The sequence below is a fragment of the Ursus arctos genome, unplaced genomic scaffold (genome assembly GCF_023065955.2).
Source record: "Ursus arctos isolate Adak ecotype North America unplaced genomic scaffold, UrsArc2.0 scaffold_26, whole genome shotgun sequence".
NCBI lineage: Eukaryota > Metazoa > Chordata > Mammalia > Carnivora > Ursidae > Ursus > Ursus arctos.
In genome coordinates, this window is record NW_026622941.1 from 12,287,981 (window position 1) to 12,304,561 (window position 16,581).

General features: G+C 40.9%; 1 protein-coding gene across 4 annotated transcripts in view; it reads right to left on the reverse strand.

The window, feature by feature from the left end:
• The window catches only part of GPR19 (G protein-coupled receptor 19), a 35,301-nt gene extending 23,902 nt beyond the window's left edge, over nt 1–11,399 (reverse strand). The window contains exons 1-2 of one of the 4 annotated variants that reach the window (XM_044385222.3): nt 10,906–11,399; nt 9,730–9,815 (exon numbers count right to left, since the gene is read on the reverse strand). The gene's annotated coding sequence lies outside the window, so the exon portion shown is untranslated. Of the gene's footprint in view, nt 1–9,729; nt 9,816–10,165; nt 10,610–10,905 lie in introns of those variants that run through there. The other 3 variants (XM_057318879.1, XM_044385224.3, XM_026502396.4) reach the window with 3 other exon arrangements.
• Nucleotides 11,400–16,581: the final 5,182 nt, after the last annotated feature.

The window sequence follows — 16,581 nt, forward strand, 5'->3', positions numbered from 1 at the left end:
CTGTTAAAAAAAAAAAACAGAGGTTGCACAGGGGAGCTGCAGTATAATTTCAAGAAATCAAAGTTCCTTCCTGGCTCAACATTCACAGCTTGAGACATATTTACTTCCTTTATTTTAGGAGAAGAATCAGGTTAATTCCAGTTTTTCTATATCAGACTCACAGAGAATTTCAACTCTGCTAATTCTGATACTTGCTGGGTACTATAACAAACTCTCCTGTTTTATAGATGAGACTGAGGCTTCCAGAGGATAAGGAATGTGCTCCGAACTGCAGAGCTAGTGTGGGAACAAGACTTTGGAACTATTTAATCTGATTCCAGAGCAGGCACACTATACTATACTATTCTGCATCGTGAATAATGGACTAGGCTAAAATAACTTGTCAAATGTAATGTGATGTGATTCACTACTAAGGGCCTCCGACAGGAGAAATCAAAAAGATTGCTTCAAATTACTTGAGACCAAAAAAAAAAAAAAGACCAAATTATTCATTCCTTTTAGGATGATTGCATGTGTACATCATAGCTTAATGATAAAATAGTAATAATTCTTCTAGGAATCATAATCCAGAATATTATTAAGGATTTTTATAAAACATGTGGTGTAATATACTAATTCTGCTTAAAAAATCTTAAATTTGTAATCACCTAACTTGTTCCTGGTCATTTGGAAGAAAAGAAAAGGACAGTGTCTTCCATCCAAACTCCTAAAACTCCACAATACTTGTAATTGGGGTAATATTTTGAAAATGATTTATGTGATTTTTTTTTCCTCCTTTGCCTGGGAATCAATTTGCCTTGGAAATAGGGAGTGTGGCACTGTTTCAAGTTACAAAAGGAGTGGAAAGAAAGAATGAATTAATATATTCAGCTTCTGAAATTCAAAACAGGAGAGTGCAGCAAGACAAAAGCCTTGAAATCCAGGCTGTTCTTTTGAAAGTCATTCTTGAAATTCCTGTATTTATGCCCTTACTTGTCATCAACCAAACATGGGAGAATTTGCTTAGAGTGTTTGGTACTCTAGAGAGGTCTTCAGACTGGGCAGACAAAAACTTTCCAAGAGGTCCAAGAGCATGGAGACAGTTTTATGGGAACTAACTTCTAGATCCTCAACTTCCACAAGTACGCTTTCTAAAGCTGATCTTCCTGAAAACCTGTGCAGTGAGGATGTCATACTGATTCTCGGTTCTCACCTACTAGTTTTCCTTCCATTTTACCATAGAACGGTGAACTCTCACCCACCTTTACCTCAAATCCTACAGTGGTGCACTGCCTGAATTTAAAAAGCTCCTGGGAACTGAAGGAACAACTAGAAATATTGGGGATGCTCTTGAGATACTATTGACCAGCCTCAATAATTGAGTAACAAATTCTTTTAAAAATCATGAGTTTTCTGATTTCTTTCAACAAAATTGAAAGCAAACCACTACCCAACTGGCTACCAAGAAAGTCATTAAAATAGTTTTCTTAAAAGAAAAGCTTTTTCTACAGCAGAATACCAGCTAATGAATGCACAGTATAATAGCTAGGGCACCATTTTTGCAGCCCCCAATGAAATAACCTATTCAGGCAAGGACTAAAATGGGTATTCAAACTCTCAAATGAAAAGTTGTTGAGAACAAGTTGTTTGTAGAGTATTTGCAAACTGCAAAGGGAAATGTATCCTTTTCCATGGTGAGACTGGAAAGGGGTAGGAGCCACCATTTTAACCAGGTGACCAAATTTTAGCATCACCAATAGTGAGACAACCTGAAATTATGTGCCTAATGTGGAACAATGTGACCTACCCAACACTACTAATCAAGTATTCTTTCTAAAAAATGTTTAACCTGAGTCTAATCAAACCTCTGTGCATAATGTCTAGTTTTTTTAAAAGGGCAGGGGTTGGAGAACAAGTTATAAGACATTATGAGGAAATAATCAGCCAAATTGAGAATACAGACTATTCTACAAGAGGACTCGTCTGGACTTATCAAAAAGTCAATGTCATGGGGCACCTAGGTGGCTCCGTTGGTTAACTGTCTCACTTCTGATTTCAGCTCAGGTCATGATCTCAGGGTCATGAGATCGAGTCCCATGTCAGGCTCCACACTGGGCATGGAGCCTGCTTAAGATTCTCTCTCCCTTTCCCTCTGTCCGCCCCCCCCCACCACTCACATGCTCTCTCTAAAACAATAATTAATAATAATAATAATAATAAGGCAATGTCATGAAATAAAAATTAAAAAGGTGTGCTGTTTGCAGCATGTGCTGTTACAGATTCAAAGAGACTAAAGACCACAACATAGGATTTGCTGAGATGCTGACTGGGGAGCGAGAGAGAATGGATATAAAGTAGCTATAAAATATTTTTGGGACAGGGGCACCTGGGTGGCTCAGTCGTTAAGCGTCTGCCTTTGGCTCAGGGCATGATCCCGGAGTTCTGGGATCGAGCCCCGCATCAGGCTCCACCGCTGAGAGCCTGCTTCTTCCTCTCCCACTCCCCCTGCTTGTGTTCCCTCTCTCGCTGGCTGTCTCTCTGTGTCAAATAAATAAATAAAATCTTTAAATAAATAAATAAAATTTTAAAAAAAGAAGAAAAATATTTTTGGGACAATTTGGGAAATTTGCATTGTGAAATGGATATTAGATGATATCACAGAATTGTTATTTAAATTAGGTGGGAGAAAGGAATTGTGGTTTATGGGAGAATTTTCTTATTCTTAGGAAATGCTGACATATTCAGGATGAAGTGTCAAGACAAATGCAAGTTGCCCTCAAACTGTTCAACAACAAGAAAATACATGTATGTACATATACAGAAAGGGCAAGTAAGTATGGCAAAACATTAACAATTGGTGAATCTAGGTGAAGAGTATATGGGTGCTTATTGTCCTTTAAACGTTGTCAGCTGAATGAAAAAGTAATAAATACTTCCCTATGGTAGAACAAGGACATGCCACATGGAGTCTGTCCCTTTCCAGCTCCGGTTTAACAAGAAAGACAGATAAAGGAGACTAAAGCTGTCAGAAAACCAGGCCCGACCCCTTTCTAGGCCAAAGTTGGATTTGAATGTATTCATTTTCTACCGTGGCTATAACAAATTACCACAAACTTAGTGGCTTAAAACAACACAAATGTATCATCTTACAGTTCTATAGGTTAGAAATCCGACATGGGTCTTACCGGGCTAAAATCATGGTGATGGCATGGCTGCATTCATTTCTGGAAGCTACAGAGAGAATTTACTTCCTTGCCTTTTCCAGCCACCCATATTCCTTGGCTCATAGTCCCCTTACTCCATCTTTAAAACCAACAACTTTGTACCTCTCTAACCATTACTCCATAGTCACATCTGCCTTTGACTCTGGCCTTAGACTAGAAAGGTTCTTTCAAGGACCCATGTCATTAGATTGTGCCCACCCAGATAATCCAGGGTAATTTCCCCTCTCAAGGCCCTTAACTTAATCATATCTACAAAGTCCCTTTTATTTTGTAAGGTAACATATTCATGGGTTCCAGGGATTGGGACTTGGATATCACTACGGGGCCCTTATTCTGCATGCCGGTGAGTTACCTCCGTGTTGAGAGGATCTCTGCCTTTGCTCCTCTTTTGGGACGACTGCCCAGGCCCCTCATACCTCACTCTATGCACTTTCCATGGCTGTCTGGGCCAATGGCAAGTTTCCAATAGTGTAGTCAGAGAGAGAGAGAGAGAGAGAGAGCAGTCAACTATCCTAAGCTGTTACCGTTCCCTTGAAGCATGGGTGGCATGGGTGCTGAGCTAACAGCCAGGGGGGCTGCCATGGCTAGGTGAGGTGACTCCACAGCAGGGGCCAAGGGGAAGCTGAGTCTGCAAGAGGAAGGAGCCAATACTCCCTGGGAGATTTGCCTACAGCCAAAAACGGGCCATGAATTCTCCAACTGCAGGCTTCAGCATCACAGACCAGCAAGCTCCCCAGCGATCAGGCCAACAAGGGGTATCTTGCCAGAAAACTGCCAGTACATACTCTAGGTCCAGAATGAAGCCAGGGGATACCATATCTCTCACCAATTCCACAACGATGTGTACATTACGGCTCTCCACCCCCCATATAAACAGATGTTATCTTTAGAGAAGATGTAGGACCTCCTTGGGAGGCATTATGAAACATGAAACATTTTTATCCAAAGGAGACTTATACTACTTAAAGGAATTGTTTAAATAATGAAATTGAACTATATTCGAAACTGAATTAGGGGCGCCTGGGTGGCTCAGTCGTTGGGCGTCTGCCTTCGGCTCAGGGCATGATCCCAGAGTCTTGGGATCGAGCCCCACATCAGGCTCCGCCGCTGGGAGCCTGCTTCTTCCTCTCCCACTCCCCCTGCCTGTGTTCCCTTTCTCACTGACTGTCTCTCTCTCTCTGTCAAATAAATAAATAAAATCTTTAAAAAAAAAAAAAAAAAGAAACTGAATTAGACACTTAGGGTTTTTTTTTTCCTGTAACCTAATAATTGTGGTGGGGTTTTGTGTGTGTTTGTGTGTATGTGTGTGTAGTGGTGGTTTTAAAATATGTCCACAAATCCTTCAATATGCCCCCCTTCAAATAGTGATATATAATGCCACTCTCCTTGAACATGGGCCTTACTTAGTAGCCTATTTCCAGTGAATAAAATGTGGCAGAAGGGATTCTGTGTAACTTCTGGAGCCAGATCATAATAAGGATAGTTTCTGCCTGGCTCTCTAACATCTTGGATTACTCATTCTGGGAGAAGCCAGCCACCATGTCAGAAGGACATTCAAGCCATCTTGTGAAGGGGCCCACATATGGAAAACAGGCCTCTCACCAACCAGCACCAAAGAGCAACCAGCTGAGTGAGTCGCCATGGCAGCAGATCCTCCAGCCCTTATCAGGTGACTACAGTCCTTGTCAACATCAGAACTGCAACTATGTTGCCAGACCCCAAGCCAAAACTGCCCAGCTAAGCTGCTCCCAAATTCCTGACCCACGAAATTATGAGATAATGTTTATTATTGTTTTAAGTTAGTAAGTGTTAGGGTACTTTGGGGTTTTTTTTTAATTGATTTTATTTATCTGAGAGAGACAGAGCACGAGGGGCGGGGGCAGATGGAGAGGGAGAAGCAGACTCCCCACTAAGCAGAGAACGCAACATGGAACTCAATCCCAGGACCCTGGGATCATGACCTGAACCGAAGGCAGACGCTAAACCAACTGAGCCACCCAGGCACCCCAGTTTTAGGTTATTCTGTTATGCAGTAATAGATAACTAATACACAGGTGAAAACTCTAGGAAAAAAAAAAAAAAAACAAGACACCCACTCTTTCTAGGCATAGCTTAGCTGTAATAAGTGAAATAAGTGTCCCTGGTACATATGTGTGTTCTTTATGTGGAAGGTATGTGGTTTCATGAGGCCAAGACATTACAAAGGGGAAAGCACAATTAGCCACTCAATAGTGGTGTCTGGGGGGAAGAAAGCTAAGTAGGTGGAAGAAGATTATAAAGACTCAGAAGAACTGTACAGAACTCTAGAACAGGAAGATGGACCTAAGATGGGGCTGACATAAGGGACCAGAAAGCTGTGGGAGCCGAGACAGCCACTGACTCTCTCTCTTTCCCTATGAGGCTACAATGCCTATTGTCTCCTATTCCCTCTTCATCGGCTACATTCACCCGCTTCTCTTTTGATATCAGCTCATCCTGCTTTACACTGCATTACTGGCCCCCAAAAGCTGCCCCCAACAGGCCGAGTTAGCTCTGAAACGTACATGACCTTACAAGTTCAATGCTCCTACCACAGTAACCCAATCTCAATTAAAAACTGAACCACCATATGATCCAGCAATCCCATTTCTGGGAATATCTCTGAAGGAAATAAAATCAGTAGCTTGAAGAGATATCTGCATCCCATGTTCATCGTATCATTCACAGTAGCCAAGATATGGAAATAGTCTAAGTGTCTGTTAAAAGATGAATGGATAAAGGAAATATGATACACACACAGAGATGAATATTATTCAGCCTTTAAAAAGAAGGAAATCCTTCCATTTGTGACAACATGGATGAACCTGGAGAACATTATACTAAGTGAAATAAGCCAAATAGAAAGACAAATCCTGCATGATCTCACTTATATGTGGAATCTAAACAAGTCAAATTCATCATAACTGTGAGTAAAACAGTGGTTACTGGGACTGGGGGTTGGAGGAAATAGGGAGATTCTGGTCAAAGGGAACAAACTTTCAGTTATAAGATATAGAAGTTCTGGAGACTTGATACACAGCATGGTGACTATAGTTAACAATAATGTATTGCATATTTGAAATTTGCTAAGATAGAGTTCACGTGTTCTTACCACACACATACAAATGTAACTATGTGATATGAATATACTAATTTGCTTGATATAGTAATAATCTCAAAATGTATATGCATATCAAAACACCACAGTGTACACCTTAAACATATACAATTTTTACTTGTCAATCATATTTCAGTAAAGCCGGGGACAAATACCTGACCCAGTCTCTCAATGTTCCGATCTATATAGGAGGCAGAGTCTGTCTGACTCAGCCTAAGTCAGATACACAGCTGGATCCAATCAGTTGTAGGCAGCGGGATGGAGAGGAGCTCCCATACTACCCTCTCAGCACTCTCTGATTGGCAAATTTTATAAAAGGGCAGGGCAAGGAGAGGGAGGAAAGGACTGATAGAGGAAATGACTGGCATCTCAGTGTGTGTGTATGTGTTTTTACAATTCCATTAACTCTCCATGGGTGAACCCAACAGCCCCACTCTAAACTCATAATACCTGTGGCCTCCAGCTCACCTCTATTTTAATCACCCACCTGGCTATGCATACCCTTCACTCTGCTTGCAGCTCTCCCACACATACACTATGCTGTTTCCATAGCTTAGACTTGACACATGGTGTCCTCTGCCCTGTCCACCTTGGGAACATCTATTCCTCTCTCAAATCCTGCTGGGTTTCATCTTGTGTGTGGTTCTATGCCTCTTTACCCCCACCCCCTCCAAAATAAGTTACTCATATCTTCCTTTTTACTATAATACTTCTTTAATTCTCACACATATTACTTCTGTGGTTATATATATTTTATATTGCAGTGTGTTCATAAATTCTTATAGGGAGAATGTCATCCAGTTCATCCTTATACCTCTAGGATTAAAAAAACAAAGGAGGTGCTCAACAGTAATGTTCCAGCATACTGAACAAACTGGATTTTGGGGACTAACTTAAGGCAACTTAATTTTTATTTTCCACTGTCCCTGTGAAAACACTCTGTAGGGGTTGGTTCTTCTCCCATCCCTGAATGAAAACTTGGGCAGTCCCATTCCTTTTCCTGGTCACTTTAGTTGAGAAAAGTAAGTAACTAAAATATCCAGTCCTGTATAATAGTCACAGTTTGCTGACAAAAGCCTAACTGAAAGGCTTTCCCCCTCCTCCCAGTTTGTGCCTGCTACAGTGGGAAGCTTACATTTAGGGAAAGAGTGTGGCCACTTTTCTCTCTGACTTGTTTGTCTAACAGCACTCCAGTAACTCCATTCAGATATCCTCTTTGAAACCCCTTTACCAGTATTCATCTTGACTTTTTATGCCCTTGACATGGGTGAGAGTTCAAAAATAGTCTAATCAGTTCTCACCCTCCTATAAACTGCAAGAGTCCTACACAGCAGTCTGTTTCTGGTATTTCTTGTCATAGAACCTTAGGCAGCCACAACAACCCTGATAGATTTCATTGTCAATGGCCTGCTGCTCATGCTTTCCCACAAGCACCTTCCCACTAGAGAGGAACACCCACATACATACACTTCAGTGATGCCATGATGCCCCTCCCCAACCAACAGAGCAGAGACAGTTGTAAAAGGTTGCCGCACCCCTCTATGGACATCAGACCAAGATTCACCACGCGGTAAAGCAATAAAGACATCATCTGAGTTGCCTGCTAGCTCATAGGATCAACTTGGGAGGCTCAAAGCCCTCCATCGCTACAGTAAGGCCCATATACTCCTGGGGCCTGTATTAATGACCTCATCACTTGCCTTTCCCAAATCCGGATGCTTACCACATTCTTATCATAATGGTCTCTTTTCCTGAATATAGCTCCCTATACCCTACTCATCTGCCCATCTCAACCACTAGCCTTTATTCCTCTAGAAATTTTTCAAATGTATAACTATACAGACGGTCTTAAACCACAGATCTAATTTTCTTCTCCCTCTTCTAGAGGAACTCGTTTTTTTTTTAAGATTTTATTTAGGGGCGCCTGGGTGACTCAGTTGGTTCTGCGTCTGTGTTCAGCTCAGGTCATGATCTCAGGGTCCTGAGATTGAGTCCCACATCGGAGTCCCTGCTCAGCGGGGAGTATGCTTGTCTCTCTGCCTCTGTCAGTCTGCCTGCTTGTACTCTCTGTCTCTCTCAAATAAATAAATAAAATCTTTTTTAAGAGAGAGAAAGATAGCGAGAGCAAGCACAAGCAGGGGTGGGGAGAGGGAGAAGCAGGCTCCCCAGGACCCCGGGATCATGACCTGAGCTAAAGGCAGACGCTTAACCAACTGAGCCACCTCGGTGTGCTAGAGGGAACTCTTAAAGCAGTGGTTCTAACTTCAGTAGCAAAATGAAGAGCTTTAAAAACTACTGACGTCCAGGCTCCACTATCAAAGATTCTGACTTAACTGATCTAGGGGGAAGCCTGGCCATTTTTCAAAACCTTCCCAGGTAATTCTAATGTGAAGGTAAGGTAGAGAACCTGTCTTAAATACAGGCGACTCTATGCTACACAGAGCTTCCATATTTGAGGGGTAGATGGCATGCAGAAATGTGGGAGACTCAGGGAAGAAACTTTCATTTTTTGATCATAAATTATACATCAAGTTCTATGTAGTAATTCATGCAGCCTTCTAAACAGTACTTCATTTCATCTTTACAATCATCCTATGAGGTAGGCACTGTTATCCTTATTTTACAAAGAGGGAAACTGAGGCACAGGGAAGTCACACAGAGTTAACTGGCATAACCAACCAAGGCAAACCCAAGGTCTTGATTCCCAATTCCACACACCTTCCGTGACACCATATTGAGATGTCATGCCTCCTACAGCTAGATGATCCCACTTCCTAAAACAAGACACGCAGGCTTTATCCCAAAAATCCTATTCTATTGCATCCACGAACTTTTTTTCTGGAACATTTTCCCATCAATGGCACACACAGAGCCCAGCTACTAGGCTGTACTTCAGGCTGCTAAAATGGAATGAAGTGCTCCAAGGGAGAACTTCTTGATAGGGGACTACCAAGTCTGGGTCTTTATTGAAGTACTTCCATTTTATAATTCCTACCTGGATCCTTTGTCCATCATTGCTAACTTAAATCCTGTGGCTTTCTATATTTAGTTTTTCTTACAGATGAAGCTATACTACTTACCTACAATCCACTGCTTTGGTGGGCTAGTAAAATTATGTACTCCATCCCTCTTCTGCCTTGTACTCCAGATGGTACACAAAGAATCAACATATAGTGGCTAAGCTGCATAACACTGCTGCCAGTATCAAGATGGACTCTAATACCTAGTGAACTGGGAAGCTAGAACTAGAAGTATGTTTTTTTACAATGCACCAGTGGTATGTCTAAGGGACTTCGTAGCTAAATTCCACCATTTCACGCCACGAAATCCACGTTTCATTCTGGCTGAGGTATAGGGTGGGCAGGAGGTGGCAGGAACCAGGGGACTTACTGGCAGAGAGCACTTCAGGTGTCTGGGTGGTACCTTTCAGATGTTGCAGGACAAAATCCAATGCTTGTGCAGGTGTCCCATGTATCCTGCAAAAGAGGTAAGATTACTCAGTTCTCTCAAGACAGTTCCCAAATTCCTGACTCCTGTGACCTTAAACCGTTTTTTCTAATCCTAACCTCAGCCCTTGTTCAGGACTACGGCTTCTAGAATCCTCCTTGTTCCCCTCATTCAGGGACTTCCCAATTTTCACCTTACAAATCATGGCCTAATCATTTCTACCTTTCTGTTTACAAGCATGCATAGGTTCACACTATTTTAAGGAACTTTTTCTACTGCCAACGGTTGTCTTTCTAGTCTCACCTCTCCCGTGTGCTGTCGAGTTACTGCCTTCATTTATCTCTCAAATTATCCCACCTTCTCCTTCCCACCGCATTACCTTAGTTCAGCACAGTCTCCCTGAGTCTCCAGTGAGAAAAAAAAACATCTTGGCCCCCTCAGATTTATTCCTTTAAGTCGCTCCCCGAGTTATCTCTCGAAACACTTCAACGACATCATCCTTATTTTAAAACCCGGATTCGCTCTCCCACCCCCACTCCTTTACTACTGGATTCGCTGAAACTTCCTCTCACACAGAATTCACGGTCAACATATATGAACGGAAAGAAGGGACGACCATGAAATCATGCAGAGTTGTGACTGCAAAGTCTCGAAGAATGTAGTGTTGTGTGCTTGAATCCCTCAGACCTTTCTGGAGAGCCAGGTTTGGTTTACTATTAACGCCACAGAGAGTTTCAAAACTTTTTCGCGCTAAAAAGGCTTAGTCAGGGGCATGCGCACACGTACCCTCCGAGGTTCCGCTTTACGCTCAGGCAGATCTCGCGTGGTTTGGGGAAGCCTCAAGATTGGGAAATTTTTTGTGGCGTTGTGCGGCCTTGCCCCACCCCCCAGCCCCCAACCCCCCAACCCGGGTGGATTTGTGCTGTAAACAAATAAAGGAGAGCAGAACTCCGCGGCGAGGACGAATGAGGCTGGTATAACCAGCCCACACGCTAGCCGCAGTTCTTCGGGGACGAGGAATTCTGCAGACTTCTCTGCAAGGCCCTGAAGGCCGCGCCTGTTCCTCAGAAACAAAAGCCAGAAATAAGTAAAAATAGAAAAAGCCCCGCACTTTATCACCTTAAGAAGCGGCGTTTTGTTTTGCTTTTCCACTTTAAGCTTTACGAAAAATCCCCGGGTGGCTACCAACCCACCGGTTTAGCCTCCTGCTGTCATTGCGCCTGCGCGGAGTTTGTTTACCAACTCGGGCGTCCGCTCGGTTCGGTCCCGCTTCCCCGGCGCCGGCGTTTACGGTCTTGATGGGTAATTCATAATGAAAGTCCTGCTTTCAGTCAGGAACACGGACTGGAAGTTAAGAACAGGACATTTGAAGTGTTCAGTCCGAAACTAGTGAAAATACGAACGGTAATGAATGCCCGGAATATATATTCAGAAATCGTTGCCTTGTCAGACCTGCCGTGGGACAGCTTTATAATGAACGTGACGAAGGTGATAGCACACTGTGACCATTACTAAGAAGTGACAAGCAGCGGCAGTAAACCCCAGAGCGCAGGTAGTATTTAGGTACCTATTTAAAATAAGCACTCTGTTATGGAAAAGATGCAAATAAGCCTAGCCCGAAAGCCATTTTGCTCGAGCAAACCCTGAGCAGTACCTGCCTGATTAAGACTGACTCTTGAAGCAAAGTCAAAAAGGCAGCCATGCAAATTTTGAAACTAAAAAGAGACGTAACTGTAGAAGCAGTAGCCATTAAAAGCACAGCGCAACAAGCAAATTTTAAGAGATGGTTTTAAGTTCCCTTCGGAATCCGTTTCAGGTAGTTTAGAAGTCTAAGATACTTAGAAAAGGAGAAGATCTGGTAGAACTTAGTGTTACAGATTTATGACTGAATCTGTTTGAAAACACACACAAAAAGGCAGGCAAGCTGATTTTAAAGTATCTTTATGGAAGAATTTCTAATGAGGCATTTTAATGTGCCCAGGAACAAACAACTAGTAAATTCAGTTAAATCTGAATATCTTAGAATTGAATAAAAGCATAGAGGTTAGCAATTTGGCAATTCTATTGCACTCTACTTGTTAAGCTTTAAATGATGACGGCTTGGATTTAGGATAGAAGAAAATTTCTACAAAAGAAGGTGAGATTTTTAGGTAGCATGAAATTCAGTAGAGAAAATATATGGACATGTGTGCAGGTAGGGCCAAATTTTGAAGGCTTTGGACGTTTGCAGTATGGTTCACATAGAGCCTTCACCTTAAAAAAAAAAAAAAAAAAAAAAAGCCTCTGGAGGCGCCTGGGTGGCTCAGTTGGTTCAGAGTGACTGGGGTGGTGATCTTGGGGCCATGGGGTCTGGCCCATATCATATGACTACCCAGTGTAGGACTCCACACTGGGAACTGGAGTCTGCTTGGGATTCTCTCTCTTTCTCCCTCTGTTCCTCCCCCCCAATCCCTGCTCTCACGGGTGTGTGCACGCACTCTCTCTCTCTCACACACACACATAAATAAATAAGCCTCTGGAATATTCTTACAATGTTCGATATGATATGATAGTAAAATTTAGTAAATCTGGCGGTTAGGATACTTACCTTTTAAGGCATATTTGTACCAAAGTCAGAAGTGATTTTAAAATCCTGCTCTGTTATCAAGAAGTACACTCATTTGGTTGAGGAAGGTGATAACCAGTTTTCTAAGCCAGGATTGAATTGACATTTTCTTCATGAAGGAAAAGAAATGTAGATAAGCTGAATTGATTCTTTGTTCACCTTAATGATTAAGACTGACTCATAAAGACGGCTGGCTTACTTCGTCAAGGCAATCAACAACTGTAAAACAAACTGAATACTTTTATTGCACTGGATGAGATGACTCTAATGAAAATTAAGTATGGGAATTGGATGAAAAGTTGATAAAGAACTGTGAATCCTTTGAGACGCCTGGTTCGTTTACATGTGATAAAAATGTTAGTGTAAGACTGGTAAGTGGTCAAATAAAACTTCATCTTTGTTCACTGGGGAAAAAAGTTCTTTGATGAGTAAAAGAAACTCACAAATGGACTGGTTACCTATCTAGTCTGTCATATGACTCAGCAGGAAATATGCTTACCCAAATTTCTACAATCGGTAGCTGAAAAAGTGACCCATACCATTTTTTTAGCAGCATTCTGGGCATTCTGGGCACACTGTCCTGTTATCCTGACACTATAAAGCAGTTAAAAAAAAAAAAAAACTGTCGCCATTTTTATCCACATATTTATGTGAATCTGGGTTCTTGAATTATTGTGACCCAGAGACAAATAAGAAATTGCCGAACAATGAATCTGATATGCATTATCAATTACTCAAAATTGGTTGAATCAAACACAATATTATCGTATTAACTGAGTCATGGAAATTTTTTTTCAGGATAGATAACTTTAAACATTTTTTAAAGTATTAAATACGTACATGACAGCCAAAGTGCAGTGTTTGTGCATGAAATCTTAACGATAAGGGACCTCAAGGAAATTTTGCTGCTGCTTCTAACTCTGCACTCTTTTAGGTGTTGGGAGTAATTCCAGCACTCTTGTCATACCTAAAGAAAGAATGTTCTCATCATTTAGCAAAGGAGAGAGGGATGGAAGAAAAAAGGGTAAACCTCAGTTGTGAATATTAAGCAAAGCCCACTGAGGACATCTTCTCTGCTAAAGCACTCTTCCTTCTGCTAGGGAACTCTGCCTCAGCTTCTCTCCCACCCCCATATTTGCATGGCTAGCTGCTTCACTGCATTTTCATCTCTGATAAGCAAAGATGCCTTTCTGTTCTGCCATCCTCAACATAATTAAAGAGTCTTCTGTCATAGTCACGAGATGGCGGCCATAGCTTCAGCCATCATGCTCTTATACCAAATGTTTCAAACAGAAAGAAAGGGATGGGGTGGGGGTGGGGGGCTGCTAAGCTTTCTCCTTGTGGCCTCTCTCTTCTTATCAGGGTGAAAAATTTTCCCATATGACTTCACAGACTTCCCTTTACATCGCTCTGAACTATATCATATGACTACCCATAGCTGAGAGGAAGGCTGAGAAACCATGTACAGGAAAAACAAGTGTTCTTGAAAATGGTGTGCTAAAAATGACAGGACTTACAGAAAATATAGGCTTAGGAGCAGGCCCTCAAAACCTATGCAACTTTGTTACTTGAGGACAATAAAAGTTACTATGCTAATAAAAAATAATACCAATTAAATCTCCACTGGTATTTGTGTTCAACTTCACAGTCATCCTCTAGAGCTATGCTGCCCAATATGGTATCCATTAGCCACGTGTGGCTCTTGGGCATTTAAATATGCTAATCCAAATTGAGATGTGCTATAAATGTAAAATATACAACAGATTTCAAAGACTTAGTAAGAAAAAAAGAATGTAAAATAGTTCATTAATAGTTTTTATATCGATTACGTGTTGAAATATTTCACCTGTTCCTTTTTACTCTTTAAAAATGTGGCTGCTAGAAAACTTAAAATTGTTTACATGTCTCATATTTCTATTGGATAGCACTGCTTTAGAACCTTTAACCCTGAAACACATGCTTCCTTCTTATACATATAGGTCCTGAAGGGCATTTGCTTCCAATTAAAAACAGTTTCATCAAAATTAAAAATATCCAAGATTTAGCCCTCTCAATCAGTGCCCCCACACACACATAGGAGAACTTTTCATTTACACTGTGCATCTTCACCATATAAGTTATTGTTGTGAAAAGTTTAAAGGTTCTTGAAGATGCAAACAAGCGTGTATTTGCACTAAAAAAAGGCATTCCTGAGGGATTGTCTGCTTTTTTCTTAACGTCTTTATATTGCTATGGTTTTCTACTTAATTTTGAAAAGGCTTGCCCCTGATCACTTCAAAATGTTAAGTATGTCAGGAAAAATAATGAATGAACCAATGTAATGTCTGAGTTACATAGACATTATTTCCCCCATTTACCAATTGCATATGCACTAATAATGACTATATCTGGCATGTAAAGCTTTTATGGTGGGAGGTAGAATTGCCAGTAGGCAAAAGGGAGAGAGAATTTCAATCTTATATTTTTAAAGGATTGGTATATGATTATGGGCTATCTTGAACAGTGCTAGTGAACTATAACAAGGGAATAAGGTGACTTCTTTTTTTAAAAAAAGATTTTATTTATTTATCTGACACAGAGAGAGAAAGAAAGCACAAGCAGGGGAAGTGGGAGAGGGAGAAGCAGACTCCCTTGCTGATCAGGGAGCTCGACTCCAGGCTCAATCCCAGACCCAGAGATCAGATCACAACCTGAGTGGAAGGCAGACGCTTAACCCACTGAGCCACCCAGGCGCCCCTAAGATGACTCTTCTGGTTACCAAGTTAACATTTAGTAAATTGTCCTATTTGATTAGCTCAATTACCACCACCACCCCACCCAGTTAAAATCCATTGAGTTTTTAAGACCCATTTCAAAAGCAACCTCTGAAGCCTTCCCTGATCTCACCTCTAAAAACTTCATAGCACTTTGCTTATGCTATTTTTTAAAGCACACATATTGGGCCTTGCATTAATGTTATTGTCTCTTCGTTTAATTTTTATATATAGAATAAGCCCCCCCGCCTTGAAGACAGTGATTGTATTTTACTAACTTTTCAAAATTCCTCTAGTGACTGGTCTTATGGGTCATACAAATTATGCACACTTAAGTATTTGTTGAATTTAATTGTACCATATCCTATGGTTATTTAAATAATAGAATATTTTTAAAACTTAAAGTATGAATTGGTATTTGACTCACATCTCTAGTAAAAAAAAAAAAAAGTACAACAGAAACCTCTCTGAGAATATTATTTATTTTGACCAGGGAGAATAGTATTTTTTTTTTTAAGAAAATCAAACTAAACATGTTAGAGGATGTACTGGTAGATTTTTTAAAAAATTATTTTAAGTGATTATATGACTAAACCACAGTAAATATAGACCTATGATAAATCCAGATCCATCAATATAGTGATGACTCATGTTTGAAAAGATTCTAGTTTTCTGATCTCCCTTCTTCTCCCTTTCGTCGGTGACTTTTCCCCTTCCTCCTCTTTAAACTCCCTGTGTTTTCTTTACTTCTCTAATTTGATAATCACGCAAAATAAGAAATCAGCAAGGGTTTGCTAACTCTTAAATCTAAAATACCATAACCACATTTAAAATCCTGAGAAGCCAGCATTCAGGTTAAATAATGGTCATGATGAAATGAGTAATTATTAACCCTGTCCATCTAATTATACCATTCTACATCCCGGTGATCAAGGCACTCAAGGATGATGATTTAATTCTGCTCTCATCTTTTCACTTTGGATACACAGTATGTTGACACAAATCTCATGTTGACGGATAAACTGGAATCCGGTAGAAGAGCTCTAGCCTAATGACTTACAAGCAAAAGAGAATCTACCATTTAGGCAATCAGTGTATAGTTTTCCTCAATTTTGTTTTAATTTTTTTCTTGTATAATGTTCCCAGGCCTTTCCTGCTGAGCTGGGAGCCCCACAAGTACAGAGAGCTTGGCTTATTTGTCAGTGTTGCTCATTTGTCTCTGTAACTCCAGAACCCATGTAATGCCTGATATGTGATAAGTAATTAATAGATACTGAGTGAATGAAGTACAGGTTGATCATATAAGCATATGGTTCCATGTGAGCTTGGTTGGGATTAAAATGTGTGTTTATACTGGTTATGGAACTTATCTGTGGGTGACGGTTGTAAGGAACAGTCTCATTTGTTACCCTGGCTAATGTGTGCAATATGTGTGTG